At 40.4% G+C, this 19983-nt stretch overlaps 1 protein-coding gene across 1 annotated transcript in view; it reads left to right on the forward strand.

Moving 5' to 3' along the window:
- Window positions 1-5448: 5448 nt before the first annotated feature.
- CALCR (calcitonin receptor) overlaps window positions 5449-19983 on the forward strand; it is a 149380-nt gene continuing 134845 nt past the window's right edge. Inside the window, exons 1-2 of the mRNA XM_032875028.1 lie at window positions 5449-5493; window positions 5683-5900. The gene's annotated coding sequence lies outside the window, so the exon portion shown is untranslated. The remainder of the gene's footprint in view (window positions 5494-5682; window positions 5901-19983) is intronic.

The following is a 19983-nucleotide window of genomic DNA, read 5'->3' on the forward strand; positions in this document are numbered from 1 at the left end:
TAGCATAGAGTAGGTGGTATGTGTTCAATAAAACAAAAGTCAATAAAGCTATTGATTTTTAATCAGAAAATGGAAACCTAAAAATAGTAGATTTTAAAGACAAGTCAAATTTTGCTTTAGTTCTGAGGCAAGTTGTATATTGTCTTGTATTTTAGCACTCTGCCAACATAACCCGAGACAATCCAAGCTAAAAGTCTACTGCTATGTGAGGGTCCTCTCCTGATTTAACCTCATATGGACCAGCCCCCAAAGTACTGAAATTTCCACTACCTATTCCACTTAATGCAAGCCGAAAACCTCCCACGTCTCAGACTCCTGATCACAGGCTAAATACGACTATATTACAGAAAGCGCTTGACAAAGGCATACAGACACACACACACAGTTACAAAAAGAGTATATTCCAGACCCCAGTGGTATTTGTTTTCATTTAATTGGGGGGAGGGTGAAATAGCACTGTATGAGAATTTTACAAGGGAGCTCCGAATGACTGGCTCCTTCTCCTTCACACTGCAGCTCAGGGAAGGCTTTCCCTGAGCATTCTAGGGCATCACTGACCCATGCCTGCCTCTTAGTCCTCTGTCATCTGTATAACATTGTCGGTATCTGAAATCAACAACTTATTCTTATTTTCTTTATTATCTATTTCCACCTTCAACTAGAACATAAGCTTTTAAAAACTCAATTATTCATTAGTTATTAAGTGAATTACTGAATGGATATATGCATTGATACACTTCTGCAGTTTTTCTCCTGGTTCCTGAGTTTCCCTCTAGAATTCTCTCTAGAAGCTAGAAAGTATCTGGATATTTCCCAGCTTCATCAAAGATGAAACAGTTAGTGTCCATTGCTACTACTGAATGCTGTATGTCCCTGCCACCCCGCCCCAACCTGGACTTATTTATTCATAAAGTTAACAGTTAACTCAAGTGAAGTTTAGGCAAGTACAATCTAGAAAGACACTTCCTAGTTTAAGCAGAATTTTTTTCCCCCTGCCAGGAGACATATTCTGTAGAGAAACACAACTGTGTTACACCTTTGAAAGATGAAAAGGGGAGAGAGACTTACAAGTGCATCAGCTCCTCTTTCTGGAAAAGAGGCGGAAAATCGAAGCAGGAGACTACTCTCAAGAGAGCTTGATCTATCCAGGGGAAGTTCAAATGGTTTCAAAAGGAAAATATTTATTTTCACCCAGGTAAATTATTATTCTCTCTGTCAGGGTGAGGTCTGTAAATCTGTGAAGGGTAATATATAAAAGATAATCGCCAGCTGTTGTCTATTTGGAAAGAGGCTACAAGAAGAAGAAACAAATGCCCTCAAACAGATTGTGGGTTCCTTGAGGGCTCACATATATTCATTGTGGGTTCACATATATTTTGGGGTCTCTAATGAACAACAGCCCCAATGTATTTGTGACATAAGATAATAATTAAGCATGCATTAAATTGCCTGCATATACATGCGAGGGACTGGGCTGTATTTCAATGCAAGGAAAAATCCCTGATTAGGGAGTTACTTAAAGCTAGAAATCGGGTTCCTGAGAGAGGCCAGAAATTTCTTCTCTGAATTTCTTTTCAAAAGAGGGGAAATTCCTAATTCAGTTATCCTGATAACTGATTTTTTTCCCCAAATATAACGAAATGAATACATTTTTCTATGCATGACTTTTCTCAGTCCCTTCAAAATATATCCTCCCCACATTACTATATTATACAAGAACAAGTTGTGGTAAAGTTAGTTTTTAACAAAAAGGGCAATCTTCCTTCTACTCACTGCAATTCAAAAACATCATGATTTTATAGAAAAGTCACTGGATTCAATAACCATAAATGACAATAAAGTGATATGGTCTGAACCCTGGCTTTGCAGATGAGTGACCTTCGTTTTGGAGAGACAGAGTTGAGAGGTCACACAACCTTTCTACGCTTAATGGGGAGGACTTCACTTCCTCGGCAATGAGAATCCAGGGTTCGAGGACTGACGTGGAGTTTGCGTCTAAACATGTTCTTTAGCATCCAAACATGAAATACAAGATCTACAACAGGATCCTCCCTAAATTAATATATGCTGAAAGGGGAAACAATTTAAAAAGAAGAGGGACAGAGGGGGCCACGTCTCAATGAGACAGGGAATTTTAAAGTCCTAAGTGAGAAGTGAAAATACCCAGAAATGTGTGCCACCACCTTTTAAGATGCTTATTCCCTGAATGTCCTTTTGATGAAGTAAATTCATTTAGAGGCTTATCTGTAACTCTAAGGTATTCTATTTGAAGAATGGTTTATTATAACCAAGAATCTGAAGATACTTTCGATTGTGAGTCACAGAAACATACTCTACTTTGCATATCTGTACACATACACATATTTAGTACAAAACTAAGTTTCAAGAAACTGTGCTCACACCTGTCACAGGAGATAAACTCTATTATTTTCTATTCCACGTCATTTTTAAAATATAGCTTGTGCCCACTACATTGATTTCAGAACCCATGAAAAGGTCTCATGTCATTTCCAAAAATGCTTATTACTCTTACTAGATCATGCCCAGGTTAATATTTACCCTCCAAGGATCTACAACAGTGTTCCTACATAGAAAATATTTTGATACTGGTAAGACAGAAGTAGAGTTAAATTTCAGTAAATCCCAAGTGCTTCTAACAGGTGGAGACCCTTTTGGTGTCAATAAACGTCTGATGCTGATAAAGTTAATTTTGTCTTCTTGAAAGACAGGAGGGTCTCTCTCTTTTTTTTTTTTTTAAGATTTTTTAACTATTTATTTTACAGAGAGAGAGAGAGAGAGAGAAAACAAGCAGGTGGAGTAGCAGGTAGAGGGAGAAGCAGACTCCCCACTGTGCAAGGAGGTCCCCCCCCCCCGCCGAAAGGGGCTTGATCCCAGGGTCCTGGAATCATGACCTGAGCTGAAGGCAGCCACTTAAACAACTGAGCCACCAGGTGCTCTAGAGGGGTCTCGTCTTTAATCCTACCTATACCATGTCACCTTCCCTGAAATCTCCTGCCCACAGAAAAACTCTCCCTTTTCTCCGGATATTATCTCTAATAAATTTAGCATTTCGATCAGTCTAGGTCTTGGATGCTTATACAACATCAGTTTGGGTTTATAACATACTTATGCCATTTTTCTCACTGATTTTTAGACTTCGTCTCTAAGTTATGGTTGAGGACTATGTCCCACACATCTTTAGTAACTTTATCCCACCAAGCCCATCTTGTTCTCGGAATACTGATTTTCAGTCCGTGATGTAGGATGCCCTAGGATTAACCTCCAACAGAAAAATCTCTGTGCTTGCTCTGACACACAATGCAGAGGACAGCAGCACCCTCCACTTGGCAAAAATCTCTCTGAGTCAATGTTATTTCCATGATTGGGGTTATAATGAGGAAATTCTCAAAGGTTGGCCCCCAGCAATTGAATACAGTAGATACACAAACAATGTTAGTAAATTTTCTGCTTGTTTACAACAACAAAAAAAAGGGCAATTAATGTTCTGAAAGAGAATTCTTAAGGGAGGGCATGGTCAGGTATAGGCTGGTTAGTAGCAGCTGGGATGCGGGAATTTATTGAACCCAGGACAGATGTCAAAGCACAGAATGAATTTCTTACCTAAATCCTGAATTCAGGTTTCTTGTGTTTGTGTGTGTGTGTGTGTGTGTGTGTGTGTGTGTGTGTTTCCTTCCAAGATACTTCTCCCATTGCCTGGGTTCCTTTCCTAGTCACATTTTTTATTGCTAACATTCCCATTTAGATAACAGGAATGAAGGGACAGTAGAATATTCCCCTGCAGTGGGGCTGTGCTGTAGGGTTTGAATACATGGTGAGTCACACACAGCCGTCTGGGTCACCAGACTGGAGGTGGCAGGGAAGAAAGGGGGGGGGGCGGCTATGGAGGGAAGAGAGAGCCTGGAAAAACAAAACCCCTGGAAGGTCTAGTGAGAGAGCTTCTCTGTCCCGAACTCTGTCTTCTATTGGGTCCCCTGACACCCCCATACACAAAAGTGGGGACCTTGAAGTCTCCCCTGGGATGCAGAGTAGAAGCTCAAACTAGGACAGAGACACACACACCTTTTGCCTATAGTAACTAACCTCTCCGGGGAAGGGATCGGAGGACGGGTGGGTGCAGGTTGCAGTCCCATTCACAGAGAACCTCTGTCTCCTGAGTGCTTAGGAGAGACTCGAACTACCAGGAAAAGGGTGCTGTATTGCCGTCTGGCTTTCTTCCCGTCCTATTATGTTGTTACCATCACTTCTTTTGCGGAGCCCCTGGTAACCTGGATGGTGTACGGCCACTTTGCAGTCCCGGGACGCGCGAGATGCCGCTTTCTTAGCTCAACACCACTTCAACAGAGTTAGGAAAAAAAGTGTCCGCTGCTGCCTTGCTCTATCCAGAGGTGGGCTAAAGGATGTTAAGGGCTGTGCGTCCTTGGAACCAACTTGCCCGCCTCCAAGGGCGCTCCACCAGCCTGGTTTTTGCGCCTTGCCTGGAATCGGATTGTCCCGGGTTCCTCCTGGCATCCAGGGCTTTAGGAGGGAAGAGAGAGGAGTCGCAGTCCCCAGTACCAAGTGTGGCACTCCAGACCCCCGTCTTCCAGCGCCGTCCTCACTGCGCTCACTCACCCTAGGTTACTGTGCCCACCATCAGTCCCCTGTGTGGATGGTCGCTGTTCCCCCAAAGGCAGCCTGCGCCCCCAGCTCCGGACAGCTCTCCAACTCCGAACGCTCTCCCAGGGTTTGCCGGACCCCCATGGTTCCTCTTGTTTCCTCCTGTCTCCCGGCTCCTTTTCTTGCCTCCTCTCAGCACCCCAGCTCCTAACCAAGCGTTTTCCCACCCATCCTCATCCCACTTTCACTACCTCGCTCACCACCGACCCTCTCTCCACAGGCTCTCAGGTGGTGCTGTCCCCCGAGTAGTGGCTGTAGGAGCCAGGGTGGCACGGTTTCTGGGTGTGGGTTCTTTTGGAAACTCAGCTCCCTCCGGAATTTGCATCCTCCGGGGAAGGGACAGGGCTCCCAGAAACCTGCATCTGGGGACTGGCTACGAATCTCCCCTCCCAGACTGTCGCCCCCCCACCCACCCAACCTCCCTACCCAAGGTCTAACTCGAATCTCTCTCCCGCTCTCCGTGTTTACGCCGCGTTTTAGTCTCCGGGACCCGTGGGGTGAGCCCCAGCCGGGACCCGAGCAGGGCAGCTGCCGCGGGCGTAGCCCCACTTGCGGGCCGGGGCTAGAGGGGCTGGCATCGAGGCGCTCGGAGCTCTCCTGCTCGCCCCTCCCTCTCCAGGGACTGGAGGGGGCTGGCGGGGGTGGGAGGGTTCAGGGGAGGGGGGGGCTGACGCTCATCAATTCCGCTGCCACCTCCTCTGCAGCCCGGGGGGAGGCGACCGGGGGTGGGGCGGGAGCGCGGGCGAGCATTAAGACTCTTAAGTCGGGAGAAGTTTGCGCACAGCTCAGAGCTGGGCGAGGGAAGGCGCCCGGAAGGTGAGCCTCCTGGACTTTGGTGAGGTGGAAATAGGCATGGGGAAAAAACAGTTACCTTTTAGCCTATAATACAAGCTGGGTCTAGGTTTAAACCATCACTTAAAGCAGAAGCAAAGTGTCAGGAAATCGGGAGGGGGTCAGGAGAGGGAGAGCTCTGGACTAACGCAGTTTGCTCTCACGTCAAACTAGGAAGCCAGCCCCCCCAGGCACTGGGTGGGCTGCGCCGCGGCTCGCGGACCTTCCTGGGTTGGAGAGGTGCGCACCGTCTGCACCTTACCCGGCGGCTGACATCTCCTGCCCAGGAGATGGGCGCTGGAGCTTGAGTTCCTGAGTCTCTGGAGCCACCACCTGCGAATGTCCTTCGCTTCTCCGGAGCTGTACCCAGCCGCCCTGTGAGACTATTCCAGGTAAGGAGTGTCTGGGAATGGACAGAACTTAAAGCTTTGGGATGTTCCCCGGGAATGGTGAACAGTGGAGGGGCACAAGGTACCTTGTTTTTTTTATTGCAAAACTGCAGTTTGATTGTGGTGCTTGAGGTTCAGATGTAGGGTCCCCTTAGTCTCGGTTGCCTCACTTTACCCTTGACTAGAGAAAAGCTGGTTGTCCTGGGAGGGTGCTACAACTTAGGATTTCCTATTGAAGACTCCTGATATATATATATATATATATTTTTTTTTTTTGGTGACTTTCTCTATGTTTCTAATATCAGTTTTTTCTCAAAACTTTTATTTTCCAACTTATTGGGTATGAAAATTATGGGGCTGAGAGTTGTGGATTTTTTCCAAGAGGTGTTTATTAGCTAACAAACAGATAATATCGGCATCTATGTGATGTGTCATGGTTGTTCTGGATATTGGAAATGAGTACAGTGGTGAATGGCGTTGCTTGTTAAGTCATGTTTTACAGAGAATTATTTTCCAACAATCATTTATGCATAGCAGCCATTCTTCACACCTATTAGGAAAAATATGTTGTGTGCGTAGTTTCCAAAGGGGTACTCTTTTTTCATGATGCTCTTTCCAAGCCTGGGTGAAAGACATCAAGAACAGCTCTAACAGATTAATTCTTCTTCCCCAGTCATTTTCCTTGAGGTGCAAGGAAATCCAATCAAAGTCAAAAATCAAGAATCTGGTTAGATTTTTAACCCATTATTCAGGATTTACTTTGCAAATCTACCTAAGAAAAGTTCTATCTGAAAGCTTTACCTAACGTTATATGGTATATGCAAGACTAGAAGGCAGGGTTCCATCTGCCGATCTTCTGGAGATCCCCAACGATTTGGTGGCTCTAGTTAGCCTAACCCAAGACAGCTGTTCAAGGCTATTTGTTGAAAATTATTGGGTGATGGAAAGTGAAATGTTGAAAAGAAATCAAAGTGTGACCATGTATTTACTGAAACTAATCTTTAAACTGCAGAGTGTCCAAGTTTGAGTGTGTCTTAAATGATAAGAGAAAGCAAGTATTTTATACATTTGGGCCACTTGGGCTTACCGGTGAAGACAAAGTAGGGATGCTTTTTATTATTGTGGGACTTTTAATAGCATGTTGCTAGCCTACTACGTGTTCTCTTAAAGAATTCAGCTTTTAAAAGTGGAGATTGCTGGTTTTCTACACTAGCATCATGAAGGGAGCTAAGGTGGTTGGATTTGCAAACATCTTTGTAGTTTAAGTCAGTATTCTCAGTGGGCACTCCTTTCTACTCAATATTTTAACATAGCTGAAAACATCCGTCAGCTGGGATTTGTTTTGGTTCAATGCCTCTAATCTACAGTTAATTTTAGGAACTAGAGCCACAAGAATAATATTCAGTCATATTGTAAAATGCTCTAAGATTACTTATTGACCACACCAATACATTGAGTAAACATGAAATCCTTATTATAACTTATTCACAAGAACACATAAATAATCTTAGAGTTGTATTGTTTTCATGATGCTTGGAGTTCAAGAAAATTAGCTGATATAAATATGGCTTCTGTTTCCCATCTTGTTATGTTTCTGAATTCCAGATAATGAATGATGATGGATGGAAAAAGGTAGCATTTGCTTCAGTCAAAGAGATGGAGCTAAATCTTAGTATAGTAGTGTTGTGGCTACTCTGTTCTTGGTGAACTTCTTAGAGCCTTTAAATATTGACATGAATAAAGATATTATCTACTGTTGGTTTTTATTACATTAAAAATAAATTGGAAATAGGAGACGTGATATTTTCAATGATAACCTAAACCAGTGTTCTCAACTCAGGCTGCAAATTAGAATCAATGGGAAAGCTTTCAAAAAAATTATAAGTCAATCCAGACCCTTCCCCAAACCAATTAAATCAGAATATCTAAGGAAAGGGGTCCACATTTTTATTTTTATTTTTATTTACATGATTTAATGTGCAGCCATGATTTGGAACCACTGATTGAGATGGTTCCCGTCGGATTTGGTAGAGCCTGTTAATTTTGGGGGGTCTTGATGAAAATAATGCCATATGTTCTACTGTTGTTCTAATCTTTTTTCTTTAAGAAAATATATCTAATTTGATTTCCCAATTAGAAGAAAAAGAGGACTTTTTTTCCCTGATGGTAGATGTTTAAACCATAATAGCTTCCGGGAAAAACATTTTTTTTTTTTTCTCTCCAGAAAGCAAGCTATTGAGTTTGAAGCTTACCTGACCATCCAGAAAATGGTTTCATAAATTAGCTCTAGCTTTAAGAGATGTTGAAAATAATGCTTTATGAAACATAGAATTTGATTTCATTTTTTCTAAGACCTGAATGATGTGTAATGTGCAAATATGTATGCTTTTGAAGGACAGAAGGAGGAAAGTACTACCATTCTCTTTGGCACACCAACGAACATACCCTGGGTGCCAACTATGTTCTAGCATTTTCACATAAATTATTTTAAGGCTCACAATAGCTTTGTGAGGTACCAGCTATTATTTTCATTTTACATATGAGGAAATTAAGGACCCATCAGGTTAATGAACTTGCTCAAAGCCATAAACCAAACACATTTGGCATGTGTTTGAACCCAAGTCTTCTTATTCTAAGTTTAATACTATTATAACATATATATGTATATACATTTTTTTTTTAAATTTAAAGGCAGCATTAAAAAAAAAAGTAATATTGGTCAAGAGCACAGATTCTAGAATAGCTCTGCTTTTGTTTTCAGCCTGGCTCCATCATTTTCTAAGAAGCTGTCCATTTTGGGGCAAGTAATCTAACCTCCCCATGCCTTAATTTCCTTTGTAAAAGGAGGTTTCTCTAATGAGAATTAAATGAGTTAATATTTGTAAGTCACTGTGGGTAGGTGCCTGGTGCATAGTAAGTTCTATGTGTTGTATTTTTTAAAATGTTATTCATTAAAAAATATTTTTGATTGTTTATTATATGCCAAGCCTCACATTAAGCCTGAAGATAACATAAACAAATAAGTCATGCCCCTATACTCAAGGATTCTGTGTCTAACAGAGAATGACCAATACATAAATAATTGTTCCACTCTGGTGTGAGATTTTCTTCCAGTTTAATTATAATCAAAAGCAATTATTTTGTGTGACAACTGTGTGGTTTTCAGTGTTAATATGATCTTTCAGGGCTCCATATAATGAGTATTATGAAACCAATTGATAATATATTGTACTGTCACAGTGGTATTCATTTGTTTTCAATTCTATCAAAACACAGGAACCAATATTAATTAACATGTTTCCGACTTTATCAGTTTAGAAAACTGGTAATATGGAAAGGTTTGGGGTCTCTAAAATTTTATTTTAATATTTAGAGGCAATTTACAGAGTAATTTAGAGGCAAAAAATTGGTAGAAAATGTCCTCAGAATCTCTTCTCAATACTTCTAAGTGCCATTTTCATGCATTGGTTTTCTGAAAAGTGTTATGTGATTGGAATGTAGTTTGGGGTGCTTGGGGTTTTTTTTAATTTTGTTTTGGAAAATCATTTTAAGGTAGGAAATGTTGACCAAGGAGTCCAGTGAAAGGTCTCTAACACCGGGCTGGCCCGGCAAGAGTATCTCATTGGAGCTGGCTATGCTTCTACCATCGTGCCTGCAGTTCCGTGCCCCTGCCTTGTGTCGCATGATACCTCCAGGGTACCTGTGAATGCCTGAGGTCTAAGTCTGTCTTTGTTCAAATGAAAAGCCTTTCTTTATTAAAAATAGTATATAAATTGGTACTTTTGTAAATGAAGAAGACAGTGCTCCAAACCTAAGGAGCTGTTTCTCAAAGAAACAAAGTCCCTAGCTCGGTGAAATAGTTTCTGTTTTTGCAATCAATATTTGACCATTCTACCTCATTGCCATTTCCGTTTGCAAATATATGTCTTTATTCTCTCTTACCAAGTCTCAAGACTATTCCCAGTTTTCTTCACAAATGCTGCATTTTTCTTCCTCCTACTTTCACTGCCATCCCTTTATTTTGACCTTTTCTTGTTATTTTTAACAAAATAATTAAATATTCTCCTAATGTTTGGTCACATTCAGCCTCTGTGACGCAGTCAGTGTTATACAACACAGTCGGACTTACGTTCTAAGCTCCCATTTTGTCACCCTCGATTCATGATTATTCGGTAATTGCTAAGGAACCATAAGACTTAGAACCCCTCTTTAGCCTAGCATTTAAGATATTTTATGATATAATTCCATTTTACCTTTCCCAACCAAGTCAAGTGGGAAACTGCAACGACTCCCTGATTTCAGCTCTGAAGCCATAATGACGCAGCAAAAATTGACTCCCAGTGTGGAGTCCATCCTTCACACTCAACCCTTGTGCCCTTGCCTGTCAACCTCAGTTTATATTCTATTGCCTCAAAATTGAGGTTGGTAGTGGGTGGGGAGCCCCTTCCATCTGGGGTTCAGTGGTGAAGCTGCATTGCTTTGATTTTTGCTTCTTCCCACAGCCCTAGTCCCCCTCCCTGCCTTCTCCTTGTCTGCTAGTTCAAAATTCAACATTTCAAATCTTAACTTCCTCCATCACGCAAAATGTCTTACTCGTTCTCCGTAATACATCCAACAAATTTCTGTCCTTAGAGCTTTGTTCATATTTTTAAGCTAAGTACATATTTACTAAATGCTTATTATGTCCTAGTCAGGGGTTATTGGGACAGGTTACAGTTCCTGGCTTCCTGGGGACTGCAGAACACAGACAGACCAAGAGACAGTTACACAACCATCTGGTAAGTACTCCAATAAAGAAATGTCATGAATGTTCTGGAAGCTGGGAGGAACAGCACCCAGCGGGGCATCCGGGAAGCTTTCTGAGGGAGATGACCCTAAAGGGGACATGACTCGGCATTGATATGACAAAGCAGAATGAGCCAAATAAGGAGGGGAAGCGATGAAGTGTGTTAGAGGCAGGACATGAGGCTCTAAAAAGCCTGGATGTTTGAAACAACATGGTGATTTTGGGAAACCATGGGCATTTGGGCTGGTGCTGGTGAGGTAGTGGGGCATGGGTCACGGAGAGGCTTGCAAGCCTGTCTTGCTAAAGGATTTGCATTTTATCATGAAGACAGTGGGGCTTCTTGAAGGAGTTAAAGTAGGGGACCGAAATAATCAGATCTGCTGTTCTGGTAGATCACTGCAGCAGGAAGACAGGAGGGATATTAGATTGTAAGAGCAATGGATACAAATTAACTGGAAGCCCGGAGCCTTATTGCCCTAACAGAGGGGATAAACAGTTAGGGTCACCTAACTGGGTGGAAGGGGAGATAGAAAAGGAAAGAAAACAATCAGGAGATTATTGTAGGGATAGCTTTCGTGGAAGTGGGTATATGGTAGAAAATGGAGGTGGCACGACTGAGGAAAATAGGCGATAGTATGATCAAGCCTAGGTTTCTTTCACAAATAATAGGAGAGATGGACGTCATTCACATCGTCTGGACAAGGAATGTTTTAGGGACGGAAGGTAAAGAATTTAATTTGGAACGTGATGCATTCAACTTATTCGTGTGACGACATCCAGTAAAAGTAGACACAGAAATTTATGGCTGGAGACAGCATTTTGTTTTAGAGATATGGATTTGGGAGACATAAGTCTGTCTCTCTGTTTCAGCTGATGGTAAAAGAATGGAGGATTTCACCCTCGGAGAAGTAAAAACTAAAAAGAGAGAAAAAGGAAGTTTAAAAAAAAAAAGCCAGAAAAAAATTTAAAAAAGAAAATCATCTAGGTCAGAATCCCAGGAACACCAGTTTTTGTTTTTGTTTTTTTAAGGTACAAGGGTCTGCAAAAAATATGGAAATTATAGGCTAGGTGAAAGGAAGAAGCACAGGAGCAAGTGGTTTTGTGGAAGCCACGGAGAAAAAAAGTGGGCACCTAAGCAGGATGTCACAAGTCAATCAAGTGGGGTAGGAAGTGAGAGATCGCAGTTGGATTGAATTAAGAGCAGTTTCAGTAGTGGGTTGAGGAAGAAAGGAGAAGGGAGGAAACGGAGACACCAAGTGTCCACAATAACTTCAGTCACTTTGATGTGGACTCTTTATTTTATATCCCTTTGAAATTTTACAGTCCACTAGAGCTTAACTTAAATGCTGCTTCCTTCTGTTAGCCTTACCTGGGTGGTCAGTGACCCCCCCTCCCCCAGGCAAGATGTAATATCACATCCTGATATCTCTTTCCTTAGAGTTTCTAGAAGTACCACGCAGCATGCACACGTGTGTGCGTGTGTGTGTGTGTAAAGTATTCCCTTTTGTCATTCATTCATTGAAATAAACTCTCTTAATGTCTTTTTTATAATAGGGTATCGGGGGGTGAACATGGGTTTCATAATCCCCTACCTTCAGGGATTACAATTTAGAAATCCCAGCATTTTTGCATCCAAATATTTCTTAGAATGTTTGTCCACCCAGAAGTTGCACAGGTCAATTTTTCAGGGAAAAATATCACTTTTTGAATCAGAAATTATACCATTTTCTACTTGTCTTCTCGTACTTTATTCTCCCTTTTCTGTTGTGGAGCTCTGTTAATTTTTCTTATTTCCTTACTAGATTAAAAAGTACAGTCATCCTTTTCTGCCGTATTCCGCTACATGTAGAGGAGACTTTCTTTTCTCTTAGTGACATGAGTTAAACTTACCTAAATGTTGCCCTAGATATGGTGCCTTTTTTTTCCCCTAAAATTATTTTTGTCACATTAAGCCTTAAATGTTTCCTCTTTTAAGGTATCAACTAACTGTTATTCCAGAGATTTCAGCCCCTTCTTTCTGGCATCCTCCAAATCAGTAAACCATCCACATTTCTCACCCCGGGAACTATTATTTTTGGCTTGAGTCAGTGTTGACTCGAAGAACCAACTCTGTTTTCTTCAGTCAGCAAGCCTTACCTGGATGGTCAGTGACCAACCCCCTCCCCAGGCAAGAAGTAATATCACATATTACATTAAAATAAATATCATATATTACATTAAAACATAGCTCACATATTCAGAACATTGCATTCATCTTAAGCATGCAGAACTGTTTTCCAGCTGCCCCCCATACACTTTCTTAGGCACAAAGTATATACCTCTTTGTCTCCGTGCCTCTTGCACTAGACTGAAGCTAGTCAGCTAGTATTTATACCTCTGTGGGCAGGGGGATAAAAAATGGGACTTTCCTTCTCATACTCCCAGTATGGACCAAAGCCCTGGAAGCAATTAATCCTCAATTGTTTGAATAACTGATCGTCAGCAAGTTAATGTCTCCGAGACTTTAGGAATACCACTAAAATAATAACAAACCCAGCTACAGGTCATTGAGCCCCGACTGCGGGCTGGATACCACGATGCTTAGTTATTATCATGACAATCACATGGGGGGTTATCCAGCCCATTCCACAAGGAGACAGACTCAGAAATCTTATGTGACGCACCCAGGTTCACGCATCACCGAAGCCCCAGGGCTTGAATTCAAACCTAAGTTTACCCAATGCCAAAAGATTGTGCTCCACTACTGCAGTCAAATGACATCTTAATGATGATTTAGAGATCTTTTTATTATAATTTGTATATATTATCTTGAATGATCAGAGCCTTCAATAAGAGAATTAGGAGCCCCTCTTCATGGACTTTAAAGTCACTCTTTCTGAAGGCTTTCAGCTCAGCTTTCTAACCGAGTGGGGCTGCGGGAGCTGTAGTTATAACACTGACCACCACGATGTGGCCATTTGGGATACCCTGTGGTAGTCGAGGTTTCTGCTCTGGAGCAAGGGGATGTTCCAGACGACGACACACATATGCTGGAATGTCCGGCACCACAATAAAAATGCGAGGAGTGATACAGTTCTAGGAACTTAGACTTTTTTTGCCCAACCCTAATTTAGTTCTACGAAGTACCTGTTAAATTAATTTTTTATAAACACAGATGAATTTGGTGTCAGCCAAATATGAAAGCTATATTTATCCTTTCCTGGAGCCCAAAAGTAATGGCACTTATGGTAGGACCATCTTAAGAGGAAAAAAAAGCCTCTTCGATAATAATAATTGTTAAAGGAAGGCTCTGCTGTTTAAGGAAATTTCCTCTCAAACAGGTGTTCATGAAGTCAACTGGGGCAGCTAGGGAAAAGGGAAAGGCAGAGTGCCCTGCTGCCAAATTGAAATTTCAAATGGACGTGACTCATATATTAATTAACCCAAACTTTAGCATAATTATTTGTCTCTAACCTTAAGCCTGATAGACAGAAATCTTGCAAGCTTGAAGGGTTATTGTAGAAGAGATCTATGTTTACAGACATTGAGATGGGATCTCTTTAGTCCAAGATTCAAAGAAATTCATGACACAGAGAACACAATAATGCAAATTGCTTTAGCACCTCATTCCCTGGGCCTACTACAGGGTTAAAAGGTCAGGACAATATTAGAACACTTTTTCATTCCTAACATCATATAGACTGCAAAGATGGCATTAAGGCAAAATCCCAGCAAAGTGGTGAGTGATCATTGTTGCTCGAGGGCCAATTCAGGAAAAACAAGAATTTACTGGGTTGCTTTTCTTCCCATTCAAAATGAAAATAATTTTATTGCATCCAATGAGAAAAATGTATATTCTTGCAAATTAGATATATTATTTTAGTAAATAGAAGGTCAATGAGAAACTTGGCATTTCTTCTTAGCTACTAAAATATTAATAATCTGGGCAAATTTGAGGAGTAGCGACTTGGAGTCAGCAAATATCAAAACTGGAAGTTATAGCCTCATTGAACTGCATTTTAATTTGTTAAAGAGGCATTGCTCGTCTATGAGGTAACGTCATACATTTTCTTGGTAACTAATATTTTATCCTTATTATTGATCAGGAGTTCAGTGCTCTCATGAAAGAGGAACTGAGGTAGAGATGACATATTTATTATTTCTGTATATGTATATATGTATATATTTCTCACCATCAGTAGGTGACAGTGCTGCCTTGAGAACTCCAGCCTTTGGACTCCATGTCCAGTGCTCTCCTTGAGAGGCTGCAGAATTGCAGGAAGTCGTGAACATTCACACACACACACAAAATTCACATGAATGGCCTCATGCATAACCACAAGGAAGGTTGAACACATAAATAAGATGCCCTAAACTATACTGCGTAAGAGGCAGAGCCTGCCTCTAGTGTCCCTTCTCTTCTCTTAGCTTCCCAAGCACCTCCCACTCATAGCATTCCCATTTATTCCAGAAGCCTGCTTTCCTAAGGAAAACCCCCACTGCTTGAGTCTTTCTACAACCTCCCCCTCAGCTCCTCTTTGCTTGCCAAAATCAATTGCTTTTCTCTTACTCTATTCCTATAAACACTGCTCCCTGCAGGTAATATAGTCGTCGAATAAAACTTTATTCCCTTTAGGAAAAAAAAAATATTTACATTATCAATGATTTAGGAGCTAACTCTTGAACCTGCATTTGCTGCTGTGTGCTCTTCGATCAAATCAGTTTGGATCTTTATTCCCAAGCTTGAAACTTTATTCTACACATCAGCCTACCGAAAGCTGTGAGAAGTGGGCTTTGCTGCTTATCCATCACTTGTAATGCAGACCCCTGCTGTCATCTCTTGCCTAGGCCACTGTAACAACTTCCTATGTGGTCTGCTCTTGAGGTCTTGTGCTTCTCCCTGCCATTTTCTCTGCTCAGCACCCAAAGGGAATCTTCAGATGTAACCCAGATCAGGTATCCCCTCTGTCCACAACCATTTAACAGCTTCTAAGGACACCTGAACCCATGCTCACACTCGTCACCATGGCCTCAGGTTCCTCTGTGACCCGGCAGCCACAGCCTACTGTTGCAGCCTCATCTACCTGGACCACTCACTCCACCATCCTAATCTTGATCCATTCACTAGAAGACACCATGCCCTTTCCCCCTCATGCCCTCACCCCAGCCCTTCCCTCCATCTGGAATGTTCTTTCATCCATTTTCACATGGTTAGCTGCATCTCTTACTTCAGGCCTTAGCTTAACTGTCACTCCCACAAGGAGGCCTGCCATAGTCCCCGCACTTTCTGACATATGCGTTGCCCTACTAACCTCTACCTCAGCAACTTGCTTATTTCATTCATAATAGTCAATACAGTTTGTAAGCATTTTATTTTTGTGTCTGACTCCACATTTCTTTTCTTTTCTTTATTCTTTTGTTTTTCTATCACCTGCGTTAGAATATAAATTCCATGAGGTCTCTCTTGTTGACTCTCTTAATTTCCAGCACTCTAAATAAATGTCTATTCAACAAAGTGAAGGCAAACATCTGTTTAATCTTGTCCTATCCATGGCACTTCTCAATTTATGTGACCTATAAGATCTTCTTATGGTACACCAACTCTTGGTATCTGGCTGAAAATCTTTGGAAAATCTGTCTTTTTGAAAGGAAGTAAAGATAATAGCAGGAATTTTAAGTAGTGATACAAGTGTGACTTGGGGGCAGGTGAGCCTTTTTGATAAAATTCAAATCTCCATGAAACTTTTCATAGTAGGATTGACCATCTGGTGTCATATCCACAAGATTAAAGAGGACCAGTACCCAGCAAGGCAAAACCATACCCAAGCTTATAAGAGCTGACTTTAATCTATATTACCCTTGGAGGACATGGAGTTTTTAAAAACCAAATCACTTTTGTAAGTTATTATAACTATATCTGCTGTTCATGGCCTTTATTGTATCTAAAGTTTTTTTCTTTTTTTTTTTTTTAAAGGTTTTATTTATTTGACAGAGATCACAAGTAGGCAGAGAGGCAGGCAGAGAGAGAGGAAGGGAAGCAGGCTCCCTGCTGAGCAGAGAGCCCGATGTGGGGCTCGATCCCAGGACCCTGGGATCATGACCTGAGCCGAAGGCAGAGGCTTTAACTCACTGAGCCACCCAGGTGCCCCGTACTAAAGTTTTTTTTATCAATTATGTATTTCATCTGGCTGCCTTCTTGCCTGTATTTAAAGGCAGGCATTTCTAAGTAAGAACTTTTCACAAATTATTTGGTTCAAATGAGATTTTTTTTTTTAAATAAGTATTTCAAGTTACAGTATGTGAAACTAGCTGGAATAAGGACACCCCTTCATTATAGCCAATTTATACAAGGTAGGGTCTTAGAAATTAAATTATGGTGTTGGGGTTGACCAGACCATAGTCTAAATGGAGCCCAGTGCGAAATTTTGATCAATATCAGATTCCCAACAAGGTAATTTCCAGTTTTTAAAAAGAGTATCTTTTAAAATCCTTCTAGGAAACTTGAATAAAAAATATATTTATTGAAATATTTTAGTAATGGTGATAATGGTAATAGTTACATAGAACTTACTATGAGTCAGTAATATATACATATTTATGTATATATGTATATACATATATACATATGTACATATTTATGTATATATACATAAATGTATATAAAAATATAAATATATTATAGATGTTAATATACTTCATCTTCACAGCAGGCCTCTCAGGTAGGTACCATTATTATCTTCTTTACCCAATGAAGAGACTAAAGCACAGAGAGGTAAGTCACCTATGGAAGAACACATAGCTAACCCATGACAGCTTTGGAAATGAAATCAAGGAGGTCTGGCTCCAGAGTAAGTAAATGCAAAAAGGGGAATGTGCTTATTATAAATTAATGTTAAAATCTTAACAAAGCTTGTTATAATGATATAATATGTCTTTCAGTTTTGCATTCTTATGTGTCTTTCAACAGCAGATCCATGGATTTCTCTCTTTTTCTCAGAAAATAAATGAATTAAGTAGTGGTTTTCCTAATTTGTTCTAAATATGAATCTTTACAGCAGTCATGAGATGTACCCATGCTAATAGTATTCCATGCTGCCCTGTGGTTTACAAGAAGAGGAAATTGTACTTTGCCAAGCTGACACCTCATTCATAAAAAGCAGAGTCAAATTTAAAAACTTAATCTGTTTTTATTATTGTAACTTCTGCTGTAAAAATGCAAAACACACCTCTTAACAAAATATGATTTTAAATAAAATTTCCAAACTATAATTCTGATTACTTACATGAAAATTAGTCAGAAACCCATGATATATATGGTCTTAATGATGTGGGGGGAAAACATGGTCTAAAAATGGCAAGTACAAATACATCGAATTTTAATTAGTCTAAAAATGGTCAAGTTTCCTATTCACTCACTTGGAGATGATAAACTTTCCAAGATCTATTTTGGAGCATGCCAGTTCTTTTCCATGTGTTCTAAGTGGTCTCATTTCCCTATGCGATGACTATGTTGGCACTCGGAGTACTTGTGCAACGGGAGAGATCTGATCAGATACTCAAAGGAAAATCTGTGTGTACTTCCATGTTCAAGATGCTCAGCTACTTGCAAGTGATTTTTATTTGCCATCTCCAATCCGTTTTAATTTATTACCATATCTGAAGTTATTTTATTTTCTAATATTGCAGTTCTCTTATTTACTGCTCTTAAATTTTTCATGCATTCTATTGTGTAATGTGTTTTACTCGAAAGCTTCCTCCCCATCCCCACTGTTACAGCTCATTTTAAGAATAATGAAAGAAAGAATAGGAAAACATGTGTGTCAGGGATATTTCACAGAATATTGATCTAGAACCTAACTGCTTTACATTAGATTATCCAATTTCCTTGTGAATCAAGTCATTTTTCCAGCAGTAGAGAGAAGGCCAGGAAATGAATGCTCCAGAAAGTGAGAAGGTTTTATCCTCCAAAGTTGCAGGAAAGTGTAATCAAATTCATGGGGAAAAAGAATAGAAGAAAAAATGTGTATACAGCACAAAGAGATACTTTCATATGTTTTACTTCAATGTAGCTGGAAAAGAAAATCTACTCTTAACATTTCTTCTGTCAGTTTGACATGATGCTATATTCTAAGCACTACAGAAAAAAATACTTTAGGACCTTTGCCCTTTCTCAACCTCAAACTATTACAGGATAATATTTATATTACCCTCAGTAATGCAAAATATCCCCTTAGGATAGGAAAAAAAATAATAAAAGCACTTGGTCTTTAACAGAAACTTGTCTTGAATGCTTTTGAAGATTGGTCAGTGTCCCTAATAGAAGAGGACAGGTCACCATTCCATTCAGTTTAGGTAACCCTCAAACAAGTAAATTGGTCAAATCAATTTAGCAGAAGCTCAGAGGTTCATAAACATTACATTATAAAATTCATTTATACCCTGCCTAAATTTTTCCTTTCCAGAAATTCAAAGTTGACAAACTTAAAAAGGTTATGATTCAGAGCAGACTGACTGGTGATAGCATGTTGAACCTCGAAAGATGAGACAGAGCCTACTTTCTTTTCTACTTCTCTCTTGATTTAACAGTCATGGATTTTTCTAAGCTCTTCCCCCCCACCCCAACCCTGCCACCTCTAACATAACAAGAACAATACATTTGAGCTCTTCTTCATATTTGTTAAAAGAGCCCACCTTGGGTGCCTGGGTGGCTCAGTCGGTTGGGCCTCTGCCTTTGGCTTGGGTCATGATCCTAGGGTCCTGGGATCGAGTCCTACATCAGGCTCTCTGCTCAACAGAGACCCTGCATCCCCCCCCACCGCCTGCCGCTCTGCTTACTTGTGATCTCTCTCTCTGTGTCAAATAAATAAGCAAAATCTAAAAAAAAAAAAAAAAAAGTGCCCACCTCAAAAGTTCAGGATAAAACCTCTAGTTTTAATATACCGGGGTTTGTCAGTAAAAGTTATCTCTTACCATCAACTTTACATATGCATACCCATTCCCTGCCTTCATTTGGATTTTTAAGTTCTACTCATGTTAATTTATGTTAGTTAGCCCATGATTTACTTGTATATTTGAGGAATTTTCAAAGGAGCATAATACCTCTCTATCATGTTCCCTCTTCTCAGTCACTTACTTGTAGTCTTCTAAAATAACCTCGTACCATTCCCTGCTCCTCAGTACACATTCTTGTGGATGATTGGAGAAGATCTTAGAGGTCCTAATCCAACTCCTTCATCATGTAAGTGAAGAAATAAAAGAGACAGGACTTCTCCAGTATCACACAGGTGTATCAGTTCCATCACATGGTGGACTAAACAATTT

Source organism: Lontra canadensis, unplaced genomic scaffold, assembly GCF_010015895.1.
Source record: "Lontra canadensis isolate GAN:19392208 unplaced genomic scaffold, GSC_riverotter_1.0 scaffold2, whole genome shotgun sequence".
Taxonomy (NCBI): domain Eukaryota; kingdom Metazoa; phylum Chordata; class Mammalia; order Carnivora; family Mustelidae; genus Lontra; species Lontra canadensis.